The following is a 6,415-nucleotide window of genomic DNA, read 5'->3' as shown; positions in this document are numbered from 1 at the left end:
GACTCCTCTGGCCACGTTCCGCTCCCCCTTCCCGGTCACATGGACGCGCCTTCCGCAGCCGGGAGTGAGGAGAGGAACGAACCACGAGGAGGAGCGGGGGAGGCGCCGAGGGCAGTAGGTCAGCACCCCGCGGGGCAGGTGGGCGGGCCCAACCGCCCCGCGAGCCGGCACGCCAGCCAGTCCGCCAGCGCGGGGGGCGGGCCAGTGGGCGCGCGCGCCGCGCCCCGCAGCGCCCCCTGAGGGGCGGTGGCGGGAGCTGGTTCCGGCTGCGCGCGCAGCGGTGGTGGCGGCGGCGCGATCGGCCGGGCTGTAACCGTCGTCCGTCCGGTAGCGGCTGGAGCGGCAGCGGCGGCCGGGCACTGCGCGAGGCGACGCCACAGGGCAGCGGCGGCAGCGGGGCCAGCGGCGGCAGCAGGAGACGCAGCGGCGGCCGCAGCAGCAGCAGCAAGACGGACTCGTGGACACGCGCCGCCGCCGCCGCCGGGCCGGGCCGGGTGTCGCGCGCCGAGGCTGGGGGGGAGTCGTCGCCGCCGCCGCCACCGCTACCGCCGCCGCCGCCGCCGCCGAGGTGACTGAGGAGAGAGGCGCCTCCTCGCTCCCGCCGCCGCCGGACTTCAATGCCCAGTCCCCAGCTCGCCAGCGTGAGTGCGCTCCTCCCGGGCGGTCCCCGCGCCGGCTCCCGGGGCCTCGGGGAAGGGGAGGGCGGGAGGCGCCGCAGCCATTAGTGCAGGCCTGAGACACGTCCCCGGAAGGAGGGCCGGGCCGGGCCGGGGGCGGGGGGAGCGCGGCCGGGAAACGTGGAGAACGGGGCTGGGTGAGGAAGGGGGGACGGTGCGTGTGGAAGAATGTGGAGTGTTGAGGGGGGAGAATGTGCGTGCCTGAGGGGGACAGTGTGAGTTGGGGAGAGGCTGGGTGTGCATGAGGGATGAGAGAAGGCGGAGTTGGGGGGGTGTGGATGAGAGAGTTGGGGGCCGTGTCGGGGGCAGTGTGAGTGCCAGCAGAGTGTAGAGGTCAGTGGGGGTGTGGGGAGGGGCAGTGCGCGTGAGCGAGAGGGGTAAATGGGGGAGAGTGAGGTGGTGGAAGAGGGAGAGCGTTGAGTGTATGGGGCAGAGTGGGGGAGTGTGTATGGGGGAATATGAGTGCAGTGTGAGAGAGGGAGGCTGGGGAGGGGTGAATGGCAGATGAGGGAACGTGGAAAGGGTGTGCCTGCGATTGTCCAGTGTGTGAACTGGCATCCTGGAGGCCCTCCATGATCGTGATCGCTGTGTATGGCGATAGTGAACCCTGGGGTCCTCGGTTAGGGAGTTCTTTCCAAGAGCGTCGTGTCCCTGGTTTCTTGGGTTCCAGTGTGAGGAAACGGTATAGGAGTCTATCCCAGGGACACTATAGTCCTCTGGCTCTGGGATTTTTAAAAGAAAGGTCATGCTTTTCGGGGGGAGGGAGGATAAATGTTTTCCCTATGTTTTATGACATCGATACAAATTTCTAAATTTATCAAGGACGTGGTGGCCATCCCATCGTCCTCTGGCGCTCTGAGAGCTAACTAGAAGAATCTTGTCTATTGCCCAGGATCCTAGGCTCTTGCCCTTAGAGTATTCAGAACCATAGACTGTTTTATAAACTACTGCTAATTTTTCAGGTGAAAGGTATTTTATCGTTAGGTAGATGGAAAAAAATTTTATCAGATACTAACTCTTCTCTACCCTTCTGGAGAAGAACTCTTAAGAAAAAAATAATGTAACATTGATGATGATGAAGAACCAGAGGCTAGTTTATTATTCCCTGGAGTTTGTCAAGAAACATAAAAAGTGTAGCAGTTCTAAGCATCACTGTAGGCTTGCTTGTCTGGAATCACCAGACTACAACTGCTGCTGAGTTAGAATATGGTAGTTATTTGCTGCTGTGCTCTGTATCACAGAGTAGTTTCAGACAGGAAGTGAATGAAGTTATGCCTTGTTCAGCATGCAAAAGGAAATTAAGGCTAAGAATGACACATTTTTAAGGCTTCAGAATCACTTGCCAGCATGCCGTTGTGTTGAAGATGGTGAGAAGTTGTTTGCCAGTATTCTAATCTTTGACATTTAAAAAATTGTTTCATATTGGGTAGTGAATCAATATTGTTATGGACTTTTGCCAGATTCTTGTGGAATTAGGGGCTCTTGATAAAAAGTACCTTGTTATGGATTTTACACTTTAATGATGAGAAGGTTCATAGAATTTGGGAGTCTTTCAGTAGTATAAGCAAAGACGGTGGTCCTTTTGGTAGTAGACATAGTAGAATTATAGGCCAAAACATGGGTGTGTAATTAGAAGTCCGAAATTATGTTTCTCTTAGTGTGTCCTTTTCAATCATTAGCATGCTTTGTGCTTTTAGAAATAGTGAATACTATTGTTAATATTTAGTGGGAGACGGGATTCATTATTATTATTCTTTTTTAATTTTTAAAAAATATTTATTTATTTGACAGACAGGCAGGCAGAGACCAAGAGGGAAGCAGGCTCCCCGCTGAGCAGAGAGCCTGATGCGGGGCTCGATCCCAGGACCCTGGGATCATGACCTGAGCCGAAGGCAGAGGCTTTAACCCACTGAGCCACCCAGGTGCCCCTGGATTCATTATTATTAAGGGCCTCCTACGCACCGGGCATTTTTATACACTCTCTGTATGATTCTCGCAGTTACTCTAAAGGGGGTACGGGTCCTCATTTGCATTTCTTTCCACATATTGAGTGGTTTCTATTTGCTAGGCACTTGGGATACAGTGATGAGGCCTCAGTGATTTACAGTGATGAGATGAACAGATACATGGGCTCAGAGAGTTTAAGTAACTTGTCCTAGGTCATAAGATAGTGAGAATTGGAAATAGATTAAAAACCCAGGTCTGTATGACTCCAAAAGTCCTTGATTTTTCCACTCTACCATTACTACCCTCACAGTAGGTTGTCTCACTTTGAGGTTTCTCAACCACACAGTGACCTAGCAGCTTGTACAGATGAGAAATGTTGAATTTAATGCAGAAGACTAGATGGCTGGAGGCAAGGGGGTCATTTAGGAGATGCTGACTTGAGGCTCTTTGGGGCCTAAGCTAGGCTTTTATGTGGGTGGAGAGTCTGCCTTGAAACTCTTGGGGCCCCAGGGTGTGTGCTTTGAGACATAGTTTTTATGAGGCACCTGGGATATGTCTAGGAGAAGAAAGTCTGATTAAAGAAACCCAGCAGCCTTTTATGTTTTTTATTTTGGGGGAGAGAGAGGAAGAGTGTTATTTATTGGGGTAAGAGTCAACTAGGACTTGTCACTCCTATGTGGAAGTCTTTCTGTTCAGCAGTATGAGATACTTAGGAGATTGTGAAGATGAAGTGAGAAAATATATGTAGAAGCACTTGTTAATTATAAATTGAACTACATATTCGAATTATTATTACCACTAAGACCTTTCTACTAAGACAACAGTTTGTTATATTTTGCAACTGGAAAAAGCTAACGTTTAGGACACCTATACAAATGAAAAATTGTTTAGAACTGCTGAACTGGGTCTGTTCTGACTCAGAACAGCAAAAGTCAAACCACTCCCTCCATGAGTCAGTCAAGTAATATTTAATTTGAACTAACCAAATTTATAAGCAGAAACCATTTATAACATCATTGAACTTTGGTGGCACTAGGGAAGAGTAAATGTTTGAATGCTTTTGCATATAACTTTTTAAAAAAGTTTGAAAGCCCCATATTTATATTTCCTTGAAAAGACATTTGTGTGAAGCAAGGTAAAATATTTATTTTTCTTAAGAGTTAACTCTTAGGCTAACATTTTGTCTTTTAAAGGTGGCATTTCTGTATGTAGTAGTTGTAGAATTTTGACGTGTAAAGTTTAAATTTAGTAGAGGTTTACTTAACAGGGTTTGTACTGTTCCCTTTTTTTTGGAATGTGGGATTGGTGACCAGTGGAGTCTCTAGAAAAAGCATTTACAAATAACATGCAGAAGAGCAATACATAAATTTTTAGTTGTTACTCTTGGAAGAGCAAAACCTAAGTTAGAGTGAAATCCAAGTTAGCTTGATTTCTTCAGACACTGTATAATCAGCTGTACTACTTATAGAAGTTGGAGATCTTTAAAAATTTTGAGCTACTGGAAGTCAAGATCCAAATTTTAACATGGTAGACTTAGTTATATTTATGAATAGGGCAGTGGTAGAGATCTTGAGGTCTTAGGACACCTTGTGAAATCCATCATTATGCTTTAGGTTTCAACATTCCCTTCTGGAGAATCTTATAATGCTGAATCATAAAACATCTTACTTAAAATTCATAATAATCCTTTGACTAAGTGGCACTTTCTGTCGTACAGATAAGGAGATTGATGTATAGAATCAATTTGTGAATTCCAGGTTTTGAAATCCAGATTAAAGATATCAGTAAATAGATGGCAGTGGATAAAAAAAAAGTTTTCCCTTGGGGGTTAAGGTACTTAAATCTCTTGCTAAACTTTATTTTTGAGTTAACTCTTGTTACTCTATAGGAGTTAAGTGGACATTAAAGAAGTTGGCCTTTTTGTCTGAAATTTAGTTGTTGTTTTTTTTTTTTTTTTAAGATACTTCAGTTACTTGCATACCTTTTTTTTTTGTTCTTTTGGGAGTGTTGCTGTTTTGAGATTTTTCTTAAGACACTAGTTGGGTTATATAGAAACTGATGATAATTTGCTAAATTTACAAAGTGAGAGTCTCTGATGTTGCACTTCACATAATTTTGTAGCTTGGGTTTGTTAGTGAACAGTGGATACCAGCAATTAAAATTTTTTGGGGAAGTGGTGATTTGAGTCTGTTAATCTGGAATGTTAGAAGAGACTTTCATCCATTTTCATCTTTAGGGGTATTATATGTGTAGAGGTGTCTGGTAGCTTTTTCTAGTTATCTTTTGTTTTATTGATTGAACCACATTTTCTAGCTCCTTTGGCCACTGTGTTGGGACTTGCAGCCCTATAGAATTGCTTGGTGTAGAGCTCAAGTAGATATTATATGGTATTTTTGGTTTTTTTTTTCTCCTTGGTGTTGTAGAGGTCTGGGCTAAACCAGAAACTGTCACTATTCTAGCACCTCTAAGAAAGAAGCTACACAGCACTGAAGGCTCTGTCCACTTTCACAGTTACCCTGTGGAGTTACCAGAACCCAAGTGAGAAAATGACCCTTTTGCACTGCCCTTGTTAACGTTGTTTCCCCCAAACACAGCACTGCAGGCTCTGTCCACTTTCACAGTTACCCTGTGGAGTTACCAGAACCCAAGTGAGAAAATGACCCTTTTGCACTGCCCTTGTTAACGTTGTTTCCCCCAAACAGAGAGCCTGATGCGGGGCTCGATCCCAGGACCCTGGGATCATGACCTGAGCCGAAGGCAGAGGCTTTAACCCACTGAGCCACCCAGGTGCCCCTGGATTCATTATTATTAAGGGCCTCCTACGCACCGGGCATTTTTATACACTCTCTGTATGATTCTCGCAGTTACTCTAAAGGGGGTACGGGTCCTCATTTGCATTTCTTTCCACATATTGAGTGGTTTCTATTTGCTAGGCACTTGGGATACAGTGATGAGGCCTCAGTGATTTACAGTGATGAGATGAACAGATACATGGGCTCAGAGAGTTTAAGTAACTTGTCCTAGGTCATAAGATAGTGAGAATTGGAAATAGATTAAAAACCCAGGTCTGTATGACTCCAAAAGTCCTTGATTTTTCCACTCTACCATTACTACCCTCACAGTAGGTTGTCTCACTTTGAGGTTTCTCAACCACACAGTGACCTAGCAGCTTGTACAGATGAGAAATGTTGAATTTAATGCAGAAGACTAGATGGCTGGAGGCAAGGGGGTCATTTAGGAGATGCTGACTTGAGGCTCTTTGGGGCCTAAGCTAGGCTTTTATGTGGGTGGAGAGTCTGCCTTGAAACTCTTGGGGCCCCAGGGTGTGTGCTTTGAGACATAGTTTTTATGAGGCACCTGGGATATGTCTAGGAGAAGAAAGTCTGATTAAAGAAACCCAGCAGCCTTTTATGTTTTTTATTTTGGGGGAGAGAGAGGAAGAGTGTTATTTATTGGGGTAAGAGTCAACTAGGACTTGTCACTCCTATGTGGAAGTCTTTCTGTTCAGCAGTATGAGATACTTAGGAGATTGTGAAGATGAAGTGAGAAAATATATGTAGAAGCACTTGTTAATTATAAATTGAACTACATATTCGAATTATTATTACCACTAAGACCTTTCTACTAAGACAACAGTTTGTTATATTTTGCAACTGGAAAAAGCTAACGTTTAGGACACCTATACAAATGAAAAATTGTTTAGAACTGCTGAACTGGGTCTGTTCTGACTCAGAACAGCAAAAGTCAAACCACTCCCTCCATGAGTCAGTCAAGTAATATTTAATTTGAAC

The 6,415-nt window shown here is 45.6% G+C and overlaps 1 protein-coding gene across 1 annotated transcript in view; it reads left to right on the top strand.

The window, feature by feature from the left end:
- Positions 1-546: 546 nt before the first annotated feature.
- LOC111143411 (protein tyrosine phosphatase type IVA, member 2) overlaps positions 547-6,415 on the top strand; it is a 32,551-nt gene continuing 26,682 nt past the window's right edge. Inside the window, exon 1 of the mRNA XM_022497132.1 lies at positions 547-641. The gene's annotated coding sequence lies outside the window, so the exon portion shown is untranslated. The remainder of the gene's footprint in view (positions 642-6,415) is intronic.

Source organism: Enhydra lutris, unplaced genomic scaffold, assembly GCF_002288905.1.
Source record: "Enhydra lutris kenyoni isolate GAN:26980312 unplaced genomic scaffold, ASM228890v2 scaffoldscaffold9, whole genome shotgun sequence".
Classification (NCBI taxonomy): domain Eukaryota; kingdom Metazoa; phylum Chordata; class Mammalia; order Carnivora; family Mustelidae; genus Enhydra; species Enhydra lutris.
The sequence above is the reverse complement of the archived record's forward strand: the minus strand, read 5'-3'. Positions and strand labels throughout refer to the sequence as shown.